The 13,703-nt window shown below is 40.9% G+C and overlaps 1 long non-coding RNA gene across 1 annotated transcript in view; it reads right to left on the reverse strand.

The window, feature by feature from the left end:
- Positions 1-10,809: 10,809 nt before the first annotated feature.
- Positions 10,810-13,703, reverse strand: part of LOC131280063 (uncharacterized) — a 218,501-nt gene continuing 215,607 nt past the window's right edge. The window contains exon 5 of the long non-coding RNA XR_011649798.1: positions 10,810-10,894. This is a non-coding gene — a long non-coding RNA (uncharacterized lncRNA). The remainder of the gene's footprint in view (positions 10,895-13,703) is intronic.

A 13,703-nucleotide genomic window follows, 5' to 3' on the forward strand; every position in this document is an offset into this window, starting at 1 on the left:
CAACCACAATGATGTTTTTCCTTCCCACAGGAATATTCATTAAAGGTGTTCTGAGGAGGGAAGAGACAGAATCCACTGTAGGATTTCAGGCAAAATAAGTAGGTGGAAGGATTATTTGGGGGGGGGGGGTGGTTATTGGGTTCCTTGCCTCTGAATCCTACCAGGCCCAAGGTTACCCCTTGGGAAAGTGGTTGGAGGATTCTGGTTAAAAAAAAAAGACAGCAGGGAACTGGGCAGGCTTTTCCATTCTCCTTTTGTTAGACCCCAAGGCAGGGCCTTTATAAATAACCAGTGATGGTATTGCAACATCAAGGAGGATTCTATGATCACAGTATTGAAAGTCAGGACTCGAGACTTTTGTGGGAAGGAAGTTTATTACAGCCGGCCAGGCCTGTTGAACTTGAGTCCAAAATCTGAGCCCTGAGCCAGTCTTTTAGGTTGCTTTTACACAGAGAGCATGAGAAGGGTGGGGTTAAGAAACATTTGGTGCAAAAAGTTTAAGTTTCAGTTTCTTGGGGCTTGGGGGCTTTCTAGGAACTAGGTAAGGTTGAGTAGACACAGAGCCCATATCATTCTTGAATATACATACAGCCCATATCATTCCTGAATACACACAGAGCCCACACACACAGCCCATATCATTCCCCCCTTTGATGCCTGCTTAAATTCATTGAGATTCAGCATCACTATTGTTGGAGTCATGAGGCGGGCGACTGTGTTATTACTGTTTATTTATCAAAGTGTGCACCCTAGCTATTATTAAGGGGAGGAAGCAGGGAATTATGATGAGAGTATGGAAGGAGTTTCAGCTGCTCACCATTTCAACTGCTCATTTCTTTTATTAATCTCCTGGAGAGCCCAATGATAATGTCCTTGGAGAATATCCAGGGCCTCTCCTGGCTTCTGGAGGAAGTCTTTTCCTGAATGGCAGAATTTGTGGGAGAGTCTTCCAGCAGTCATCTTGGGAGTAATTGATATCCACATGAACTTCTTGCCGGGTTCCAGATCCATCTATCGATTTCCTATCTTACTAGCCTGTTTCATTTCCCCCTCAGAGAGTTTACACCTTTAATCTTAAAGAGGTGCTGAAGGGAGATAATCTTTTTTTCCCGTAGCTACTTCCTGCTGGTTAGGGGCAGTAGGCCCTACCTGACAAGGTGTAAAACTCTTTTGCTATTCTATCTTGGTTGGAGGAAGATGGATCTGGCATCCTAGGCAAAGCTGGATGGAGTTCCCATATGGCTAACAAGATGTTGATTCTGGAAGAAATAAACTTAATTAGAATTTTGAGAATAGATGGTTTCACTAAGAAGACACTGGACCACAGAAGTAGAAAAGGCCAGATGCTTACAAAGGCTACATTTTCCCAAAATTGATGGGAAAGAGTATTTTTTCTTGAGTTATTTAATGCTGTTGGTTAACTCTAGAAATTGTAATAGACAATGGAGTTAGGTATAAATTGCCAAGCATTTCTCTTCTCAGTTAAGCTATAGATGAAAACAAGTTGTTTTTTTTTTTTAAAGGGAGGTTTGGTTTGTACTCCCCTTAGCAATAGGCATTTGCGCTAGGGTTAGAGGGAACAGCTGACTTTGACATAGACACTACTTAGCTTTGTCTCTTGAAGAGGTATTTCCAGCTGTCCAATGACTGATATTCATGCATTCCATCAGGTGCTTTTGGTGAACTGGCACTTTCTTGGGCAGCTGTCTTCATTCAGTATGAGTGCACCAAGCTGGACATTCCTTTAACTTTAATAGCTGTGGGAGTGATCAGAACTACAGAGTAAAGTTTTTTATATTTTGGCTTTAATTGAGTAACTCTTGGTAATTTTTTCACTGTCTTCACCAGGCTTTGTCTTTTGAAACCTGATTGGCTAAGCTGGTTAGGGTGTCCCTCCCCAGATGAGTGGCTTGATGAAGTCCATGAAGGACTTTCCACTGCTCTGCTCCTGGCAGGTGGACTTGAGTATCCTTAACAAGCCACCCATTAGCCTCCAGGGTGAACCCAGGCTAGCTGCCCTGGCTTGTTCATCCTGGGTATACTGTGGAACTTCAACAACTGGTACAGGTGCTGGAATAGGGGGTAGAAGGGAAACCTAGGTTTGTGCTGTTGCTTTAGTAGCTGCATTAGCTCAAGCATTTCTCTTTGCTATAGTAGTGTTTGTCTTCTGATGCCTTGGACAATGCATAACTGCTATTTCTTGAGATAACAGTATGGTTTTTAGTAAATTTAGGATTTCTTTCCTGTGCTCAATAGGTGACCCACTGTTAGTAAGCAAGTCTTGTTCTTGCCACACAGCAGAGTGAGCATGAAGGACAAGGAAAGCATACTAAGAGTCTGTGTAAATATTAGCTTGTTTCCCAGCTGCTGGCTTTAAACTTCGGGTAAGGGCAATCATCCCTGCTCTCTGGGCTGAAGTTCCAGAGGACAGAGTTTGCCCTCTATGGTTTCAAATTGAAAAACCACTGCATAGCCTGCCCTTTTAATTCCTTCTTTAATAAAACTGCCTCCATCTGTGAACCATTCAATGTCTGGGTTCACAAGAGGCTCATCTTTTAAATCTATCCTGCTTGAGTAGTTTTGGTTAAGAGTTTCAAGGCAGGAGTGGAGAAGGGGCCCCTCACGATCTGACTTTTGGGCCTTCCACTGGTAGTACGGTGGCTGGGTTGAGAGTCTGACACACCCTTATCTGCACCTCAGGGGTCTCTAGTAATTGAGCCTGGTATTAATTTAACTGGCTACCTGTAAGCCACTGGTGGTCCTGATCTTACATACATCCTTCACCTGGAGTGGGGTGAAGGTTGTGAGAGGTTGCCCCTAAGTTAGTTTGGTGGCTTTCTCAATTAAAAGGGCTGTTGACCCCACTGCTCACAGGCAAGGTGGCCATTCCTTAATATAATAGACATGCTCATTAACTACTCAGAAAATGAAGTTTACCAGGACTTTCAACATGTTCAATGTCCTTCTGCATATGATTTAATAGAAATATCACCATAATCATCAGACATATATCTACAATAGGATATAGGTACAGTACTTAATACAATTAATGTACTACTTAATGCATAAGAAACTTAATAGATTTAAGTTTTAGGTTTGCAATACCTTACATGTTATCTCTCCATGGGAGCAGGCCATAATGCCAATTGTGTTTAAGTTCTACTCACAGTACTCTGGTGATCATTGCTCCACTTGGCATGTCCTTTACACAGTGAGCAAGCTGCTGTACCATTGACCTTAGAGAGAGACTAGGAAAGTAGTTTCCAGTATTTCACCAGCCTGGTGTATAGCACCTTTTGGCACTATGAAACAGTGCCAATTTGGAGGTGATATCCTTTGTACATTTGGCTGTACTGAGCCATCCTTGGCTGCTGCAGGAGTTTAAAACTGCAACATAGTTTCCATCAAGTTCCTAAGCACAACCAGAGATGTAGTAGATACACTTATTGTTTTAGGGGTCAGTGACCAACCTAGCCAATAACTCATAAGGAGAGGCAACCTGTAGTGTATTCAAGGCCTGGTTTGAATGCACAAGAGAGGTTGATAATGCTAAAGTCTATCTTTTTTTTTTTTTTTTTTTAATTTTTTTATTTTTTATTGACTTTGTAATAATATTACATTAAAAATATATATGTGAGGTCCCATTCAACCCCACCCCCCCACCCCCCCTCTCCCCCCCCCCCAACAACACTCGTTCCCATCATCATGACACATCCATTGGATTTGGTAAGTACATCTTTGGGCACCTCTGCACCTCATATACATTGGTTCACATCATGGCCCATACTCTCCTCTATTCCATCAAGTGGGCCCTGTGAGGATTTACAATGTCCGGTGATTACCTCTGAAGCACCATCCAGGGCAGCTCAATGTCCCGAAGACGCCTCCACCTCTCATCTCTTCCTGCCTTTCCCCATACCCTTTGTCCATTATGTCCACTTTTCCCAATCCAATGCCACCTCTTCTATGTGGACATTGGATTGGTTGTGTCCATTGCACCTCTATGTCAAGAGGAGGCTCAGATTCCACCTGGATGCTGGATGCAATCCTCCCATTTTCAGTTGTAATCACTCTAGGCTCCGTGGTGTGGTGGTTGTCCTTCTTCAACTCCATCTTAGCTGAGTGTGGTAAGTCCAATAAATCAGATTGTAGGTGCTGGAGTCTGTTGAGGCTCAGGATCTGGCTATCACATTGTCAGTCCAGAGATTCAAATCCCCTAAATATATCTTAAACCCCAACATTAACTGCACCTCCAGCACATTAGCATGAAAGTCTTATGAAGGGAGATCCCATCTGAGTCCAGATTCATCACACATAAACACCATTTCCAAAGAGGGGCCATCTGCCCTGGTAGTTAACCCCATCGGCCATGACCATAACTCCCATGGGTCTCTTTAGCCCTCAAAGGAACCAATATCTGGGGGTTGTATCTGCTTTATCTGTCTCTCTGACTCTGCTCAGTTGTGCATGAGGGCAAACCTTCTGCCAGCCTCCAGACTAAAGTCTATCTTAAGAGGTAAAAATCAAGTTTTTACACATCTTTTAAAAATTTCCAATGTATTGTGAACTTTTTAGTACTTTGCTTCTTTCTTGTATACTTTTAATATGAAGACGTTAATTACACAGGTATTTTACTTTAGCAGTAGAGGACAAATTTTTTTCCATTTTTAAAATGAAAACTGAAGATTCCCAATGGAATCAAGTAATTTTTCATTACCACCACTTGAATATGCACATTAAGGTGACTTCCAGACAGGTTTCATTGCTATGAAGTTACTTTTTGCCATTAACATCAAGTTAGGTTTCTAATTAATAATGGCTTCTTAGAATTAGCCACTTAAATGCTTCCATTTAAAAGATGCTTTTTCATACTTTTTATAATTAATCACTACCACATAGACTGGTTACTTTACTTTAAGATAAGCTTATTAAATTACAGTTAGGGAAGCAGATTTGGCCCAATGGATAGGGCGTCCATCTACCAAGTGGGAGGTCCAAGGTTCAAACCCAGGGCCTCCTGACCCATGTGATGAGCTGGCCCACATGCAGTGCTGATGCACGCGAGGAGTGCCATGCCACACAAGGGTGTCCCCGTGTAGGGAAGCCTCACACGCAAAGAGTACATCCCATGAGGAGAGCCACCCAGCATGAAAAAAGTACAGCCTGCCCAGGAATGGCACCACACACATGGAGAGCTGACACAGCAAGATGACACAACAAAACGAGACAGAGATTCTGGGTGCTGCTGACAAGAATACAAGTGGACACAGAAGAACACACAGTGAATGGACACAGAGAGCAGACAACTGGGGGGGGGGCGAGGGAAAGGGGAGAGAAATAAATAAAAAATAAAATAAATTTAAAAATAAAAAATTACAGTTAGCAACCAATGAAATTTACTTTATCCATTTAAAAGAGGGCAGATTTACATTTTCCTTTTAGCCTAATTTCATTAAACATGAACTTACAAAGACAAACTGATTTTTAATTATTTCTGCTTAGAAGAGTTTTAATGTTCCACCTGGCCTCTCCCTTAGAACTCTTGCAAAGAGAGGGCCCTGGGGGCTGGGTAGGTCAAAGAGCTCAGGAACATCCTTTTCCTTTTCTCAATAGTTGCTATATTTAGATTTGTATATAAACAATTTGAATAATGCTCTTTTACAAATTATTTGTCAATTTGATATTATCATCCTAATGTATGAAGATACACACTGAGCAAATAGGCAGACATGAATAGTTTGACATGGAAATACAACTTAAAGTTACTTAAAACTTTTTTACAAAACAAGTTTAACTGTAAAACATTTGAAAGATCTCCTTGAAGGTTTTCCTTTGTGGGCTTCCCCAGACTAGGGTTTTGCATTTTCCCCACTTTGTGACTTCATACAAAGGGAGGTAGAATGGTTTGCTGAGGTCCAGGAGCCCAAGACTTGGTGCTTCCACAAAGGCTCATTTGAAAGTGTTGAAGTCTTTCCTTTAATATGCACTATGACCATGTGATTTTCACACAAGAATTTTGTTTCTTAATTAATGGCTTATAATCAAAATGTCCCCAATACTTTTCATACGTTTTCTTTTGCTTTAGAACCTTATACTTTACTTTGACTTTAGCAGACTTTGGATGAGCAAGACTAATTATATGTATAGTCACTGAGGCTATTAAAGCCTCAGGAACCAGTAGGACAGAGTCAGGGATGTCTTAAGTTTGTTTTCTCCCGAGCCATAGGGGCGGAGGCTGTTAGGCTAAATTTAGTCAAATATAATTTTGGTTATTACCCTTCTGCTGTTTTATAACATAGAGGCATCTATAAATAATCTTAACTCTGAAATAACCATAAGCAAAGGCAAGTGGTGAGGTCAGGCTTGAAGTGACCATAAACAAAGGTAAGATCAGTTTAGAATTTAGTTACAGTTCCTAGTAAGTTTTTACCTTAAGGTGAATTGGGTACTTTTATTAACTAAGCCACAAGAATTTTATCAGTAAAAACTTTGTGAAGTTTCTCTGCTTTTTCGGCAATAAAATAAATTCTACTTGTGATTTATGCATTAAATCCACTAGAAAGACATTATTGACATTTAAAGACTCATTTTTAGGTTACCTTTCACCATTATCCAAGTTCTAACAGGTGAACCCCAAATCTGATTTCTTAGGCATAATAAGCAAACTGACAAAGTTAGATGCAGATTTCAAAGTTGAATACAAAGTTAAGCACAGATTAAAACAAAAGAATTTTATACCTTTAGCATTTTTAGGAAATTTTTTATTTTAATTGATGCCATATGAGCTTTCTTTATCTTGATCACTATTCACACCTTTTATAAGCACAGCTGAGTTTAAACTGAGATGTTTGAGATAGATTTCCTTATTTTTTTTTTTAAGGAGACATGACACAAGGTTTCTGGGCTCCAGATTTATCTGGTTACACTGGTTTAACTGGAATTCAGTATTTTACACAGACTGTTTTTGGCTATACTGTGGCCATGAGGACCAGCAGTAGGCAGAATTTCCTGATCCTGAGAAAAAACTCCTATGGGGAGTTTGCTGGTATGATAGAGGCCACACCCATTACTTTAGGAAGAATGAAGAAGCACTTTTTTAGTCGAATGATCTGGCATCCCAGAGTCCTAGTATGACTAAAGTTCACCATTCCACATAATTTAATATTACCATCCAGAGGTATGAAAATATATATTGGACAAATAAACACAAAAGAGTTAAAATAAAACAACAGAAATATAAAGTTTGCTAATCTGATTAATAATTTTTACTCTTTTGGTGTGGTTATTTCCAAGCTTTCCATCATTTCATATTTTTTATTTTTATTGCTTTGACTGGGACTAAAGAGGACTCACACAGCATTAACTTACAATGTTTTAGTTTCTTTATCTACAACTCAAGATTTGAACATATGGGACCTTTTGCCTTTTTTTGTTGTTGTTACAAAAGTTTAATTCCAATATAGTATTAAAATTCAAAGACCTATATCTGGCCAAATTTTTCTGTCATTTAATCTATATCAAGAACAAGCTTCATTACAATAATTAGTTAATTAATTTTTCTATAACCAATATCCCCCAAATTTAGACAAATTTTTAAGGATGCCTCCTAGTAAGGAGCACTGGGTTACCAATGCCTCATTCTCCACGGCAGCGGAAGGATAGAGAGAGAGAACAGCCAAAATAAAGGCACAAAAAGGCAGCAGACTTCTCTTTAAAGGGAATGAGGGAGTAGGACTCTAACCCATGAAACCTCTCCCACTACCACCAAACTTTCACTACTTTAATGAAGGTAAACCAAATGCTAACTTCTGGTGTTACTATTTTTATTAAATGTTTTTTAAAACATTCCAAAGTATTCCAACACGAACCTGTAAAGAGAAATTCAGTGGCAGGAAGTAGGAAGGTGAAAACGTGGGTAAAGATTTTCAGCATGCAACCTAGCATGGTCCTACTTTGTGGGTTTCCCATGTTCCCACCCTGTGTCAGCACTGTGCCACACGTTTAGCCTATTGCTTTGTCAGTCTCCAGCCACTCCCCTTGCAGGGACTTAGAGCACCTCTTAGTATAGCAGGACAGTATAAGCACCCATCTCATATGAATGGTCCTTAGCAGAGCTCCTCCACTGCCTCTCACTGTATGAGGTCGTTACAGAACTGCAGATTGGGACTCTGCACTCACCCCACAAAGGTTCTTTGTGTCTCACATGTTCTCACTTCTCTGTCACATGCATACAACCACCCTCCTGCCCTTTCTTTCTCAGACCTGGAGAAGACATTTTCCTCCCCTCTTGAGAGTACTCAGTCTTCCTGGGAGGCAATCAGACCCCTTTCTGACTTTCAGTGTCAGGCTTTCCCTATGCCCCTGGGGGACTTACCCATCAATGTGTGGAGTTCCTCTACTTCATTCCCAGGGGCTCCTCCAGAACTTTTGGTGACCCCAGTTCCCCAGGAGGGCCTTCGCAGAGCCAACTACCTTATACTGGACTAAGAGAGTCCAGGGACACCTTGGGCAGGGGGTTTGCTGGGACCCTCCCATTCTCTACAGGGGATCCAAGGGGGCAGGTAACTAAATGTTACCATCTCTGACTTTCTCAGTGATCCTGGATGAGCTCCCAGAAATGTTGCAGCATCGAGGAGGGTTCTGTGATCATGGTATTGAAAGCCAGGACTTAAGACCTTTGTGGGAAGGAAGTTTATTACAGCCAGCTGGATCCAGTGGTCTTGAGTCCAAAAACCAAGCCCTGAGCCAGTCGTTTAGGTTGCTTTCATACAGAGAGTATGGGAGCAGTGGGGTTAAGAAACATTTGGTGAGAAAAGATTAAGTTTTGGTTTCTCGGGGCTTGGGGGCTTTCCAGGAACTAGGTAAGGTTGAATACACACACAGCACACATCGATGGCATGAAGAAAACTTCAACACAAGAGTTAGGCAAACTCACATTTATTATGTCTGCAGAGGTAAGGAGTCAAGGTCAGTCTAAAGTGACCCAGACCCAACTCCCTGTGCTGCAGTTTCACCCATACTTAAATATTCAAGTTACTACTTAACATTTGGTTTGATTATGCATTGGTTTTTTATGCATATGGATGAATAACTCCACCCCAGGGTGGGAATTTTACTGTGTTCTTTTTTTTTTTTTTATTGACTTTGTAATAATATTACATCAAAAATATATATGTGAGGTCCCATTCAACCCCACTCCCCCACCCCCCCTCTTCCCCCAAAACACTCGTTCCCATCATCATGACACATCCATTGGATTTGGTAAGTACATCTTTGGGCACCTCTGCACCTCATAGCCAATGGTCCACATCATGGCCCATACTCTCCTCCATTCCATCCTGTGAGGATTTACAATGTCCGGTGATTGCCTCTGAAGCACCATCCAGGGCAGCTCCATGTCCCAAAGACACCTCCACCTCTCATCTCTTCCTGCCTTTCCCCATACCCATCGTCCACCATGTCCACTTTTCTCAATCCAATACCACCTCTTCTATGTGGACATTGGATTGGTTGTGTCCATTGCACCTCTATGTCAAGAGGAGGCTCAAATTCCACATGGATGCTGGATGCAATCCTCCCATTTTCAGTTGTAATCACTCTAGGCTCCATGGTGTGGTGATTGTCCTTCTTCAACTCCATCTTAGCTGAGTGTGGTAAGTCCAATAAATCAGATTGTAGGTGCTGGAGTCTGTTGAGGCTCAGGACCTGGCTATCACATTGTCATTTACTGTGTTCTTTAAGTAAGTTGAAGTGAGGGCAGCAAGGGGCTTCTGCACAGGTCTGGTCAACTGGTCAGAGCCAGTTTTCAATCTTCATTGCTTCAACAGGATGTTCTTGACCACCAAAAGTGGAATTTGGCACCAAGAGAAGGTTGAATCTTATTACTTTCTAATTTACATACAATTCTTTCCTTTGGATCCTAGCAACAGGGACAGAAACAAATTACTTTCAGGTATTTGGTCATCCTACATTCATCAATTCCCTCCTTCTGGTTTTTGGTGATATCCTTATCATGGGGGAAAGGGATGAAACTCAGATCTTCTGTAACTACTTCCTGTTGACACTATGGGCGCTGATCTCTTAGAAAACTATAGTAAGAGGGTGGGCTGAGGAGGAAAAGTTTGTTAGAGTTTGCAATTGCTCTTAACTAAAGTATTGCATGCATGGTATGAGTATAGATGCAGTTGCTAAAAGAATTAAGATAATAATTTAATGAAGGGGAGCAGCCACTTGGTGAAGCTGGATGGGTTTCAGGAGAAAAAATCATTTCCTTGTTTTGGAGGTTATTGGCTTTGTTTTTAGTTTCTTCATGCTCTCACTTCTTTCGAGAGGTTGGTGGTTAAGTACAAGGATGTGGCTGCAGTATCAGTGAAAGCTGTGATTCTTAAAAAGGTAAACAAGGGGATTAATTGCTTTTTTTATAAACTATTTGTGGTGTTATATGTTTTGGGGTCTGTTTTTACAAAAGCCTGCTGAATTTTATTTAAGTGGGCTGTTTTGTCCACTACTTTTAAGGTGTAGATTAACTGAAACGTTCTACATTAAGCTGATCCAGGCATTACTTGATATTGAATGTGCAAATTTACACAGTACCAACACTTGGTTTTATTGTAAAGATTTTGGATGATTTACAAAACAGGTCTGAGGGATGATTATTATCTTCCCTCAGGGATAGTTATTGGTAGGTTCTGTAAAAGAAAGAACAGAATTAGTATCTGGTAGAGTTTTTTTTTCTTGCTTGCCTTCTGAATAGGAAACATAGGTTTTCAATGGGCTCCACTTCATATTTTGTTTCAGGTGTGGTCTCTGGTTTAGGATCTCCTTTATTTGCTGGATCTGATAAGTAGTAAGATTTTGCTCTGGCATGAAGGACCCAGGACTTGATTCTCTGTAACTTGAGAAGAATGAGAGGTTAATAGTACTGAGTAAGGTCTCTTCCATTTAGATTAAGCTGATTTTCAGGATATTTGTTTTTCTAAATTTTTAAAAGAACCTGATCCCCTACTAAGAAAGGATAGAGAGGCTGAAGGTGGGGTATTTTAGGTGCATATTTGCATATGTGTGCATGGCGGTAAGGAACTCTCTTAACTGCAAGGCACACTTACGGAGGGTTCCCTCTAACATTATTGGTGAATTGGGTTTTTCCCTAAGGTTACTTAGAAAGGGCCTTCAGTACATAAGCTCAAAAGGACTTAAATCCTCTTCTAGGGGCCACCCTAACCTGAAGGAGAGCTAGGTTAAGTGCTTCTGTCTATTTCAACTGTATTTCTTGATAAATTTTACTTAAGGTTTTCTTCAAAGTATAGTTCATTTTTTCCACTTTTCCTGATGACTCTATCTCCAGGCTGCATGCAATTTTTACTTAATTTTGAAACTTTGGTTGACACCTTGCACCACAGCTAAAGTAAAAGCAGGTTCATTATCTGATTAAGTTTTGGACAATCCACACCTTGGAATGATTTCCTGGAGGAAGAACTGCTACCACTGAATACTGTTTTGTGCAGAAGGGAAAAGCTTCTACTCATCCTGAAAAGGTATTTACAAATACTAAAATATAATTAAATTTTCTTGTGATTTTATAATGTTTTGATGACTCCTCTTTCCTATGGGTTTAAGATTCCCAACCAGCAAGGTCGCATAGGCCAGCACCACAGTCAAATTACTTCATTTTCTTAGTTTGTATGGTTTGAGGCATAGGCAACAACAGAGTATTATTGTTTTCCCTTTTGAGCTGTAGGGCTACTGGTCCTTTAATTCATATTCTTGAATAAAGCAGTAAGTAATAATACTGATGTCATTGAGAGTCTGTTTTTTTGACATGGATGAAGGGAGATACAGATATAAGATTGATGAAATGTAAAAATCCTATAGTTTTGCACTTGAGTTGTAAGTATATGGATAAAACAACAACAATGATATTATATATTTAATCTTTAAAAATAAATCCTTATTACCCAGTTCTATCCATTTATAAAGTCTAGAAATGATTAATCCAAATTAATAAAAACCCTAGCGCCCAAATTGTAGTCACTTAATACTAAAAGGAAGTCATTTCCTACTAAAAGGAAGCAAGACTGATTCCAGGTTTGGGCAGAAAATTTACAAGACGAACCTAGAACATTTAGTGAGACCAGAAAGCAAAGAAGCTATGCTAGGCTTTTGTCAAAGGGTCTTGAGAGGCCCCCTGAATAAATTCCTTCTAATCAGCCAATGATGGCAGGAGATGAGTACAAGTAAGGACCATCACTGCAAATATGCTTACAAATGCAAATTGGTAAATAAAGGGACTTGAGCATTTTCCTACCTTTTCTATATGACCTGTACCTCAGTTCACGAAGGGAAATTGCTCTTCATAGAAGCTTTCCAATTAATAAACAAATAATGAGAGAAGTAGAATATCACCATTTTGCAACCCTGGATAAATTAATGAATCTAGAGATGATTATCAATAGTGATAATAGAAAATAAGAGACAACTAAATAGCCTTCTGATGGATCACTCTGAATAGTCTTGCCAAAAATCAAGCCTGAAACTGACTGAACCTCTAGATCTTCCTCCACTCTACAGTAAACATAGATGGAACATGTTAAATGCCACAGGAGGACAAGCAACAAATTTCAGACTGTGCGAAACTCTACATTCTGAAACTGACAAAAGGCTATTTCCTCAACTGAGGAAAAATAAGTAGGGGACCCTGTATATTAAAAGAGACTTAAAGGGGAAACAAACTTGGCCCAACAGATAGGGTGTCCATCTACCACATGGGAGATTCAAACCCCAGGCCTCCTTGACCCATGTGGAGCTGGCCCATGCGCAGTGCTGATGCTCGCAAGGAGTGCCGTGCCATGTAGGGGTGTCCCCCACGTAGGGGAACCCCACACACTAGGAGTGCGCCCCATAAGGAGAGCCACCCAGTGCGAAAGAGAGTGCAGCCTGCCCAAGAATGGCATTGCACACATGGAGAGCTGACACAACAAGATGACAAAACAAAAAGAAACAAATTCCCAGTGCCACTGATTAAGGATAGAAGCGGTCACAGAAGAACACACAGCGAATGGACACAGAGAGCAGACAACTGGGGGGGGGGGGGGGAAGGAGAAGGGGAAAGAAATAAATAAAAAAATAAATCTTAAAAAAAAAAAAGAGACTTAAAGGACATATCAAACAATTGCAATGTATGACCTTTATCTGGATCCCAATTAGACTTGGCATAAAGATCAAAGTCAGCACTCTCATTTGACTATGCTCCATAGTGTACAACTGAGACCAGGACTTTCCTGACCTGGGAGATCAATGGGGCCTGGTGGGGAGGGAAGTCCTAAAATGGGTGCGATGGCCAGCACTCTTCTTGCCTGGTGCTGTAATCCACCATCCCTTCCCCTCACCGCACCTGCCAGGCTCTCCCACTTCTCCTGGCATCATTCCTGAACCCAGTATCCTGATCCTTTGCTTATTCCATCCTGTCCTTCATGCCCACCACCACACTTACAAGCATCATTGTTAATTGTCCTATTTCTGGCTTCATCCATCCCTCCAGAGGTGATGTTCTCTACTGCCCTCCCATCAAACCCTGAGCTCCCCCATCCCCACCACCCAGTCCAGGTTCTCCCTCCACCATGCAGCTTCAGACTGCCTTTTGTAAATGGCACAGCCCTGGATCCCCAATCTCCAAGCACCATAGGTCACTACTCAGCTCACTATCC

This window comes from Dasypus novemcinctus, chromosome 10 (genome assembly GCF_030445035.2).
Source record: "Dasypus novemcinctus isolate mDasNov1 chromosome 10, mDasNov1.1.hap2, whole genome shotgun sequence".
Lineage (NCBI taxonomy): Eukaryota > Metazoa > Chordata > Mammalia > Cingulata > Dasypodidae > Dasypus > Dasypus novemcinctus.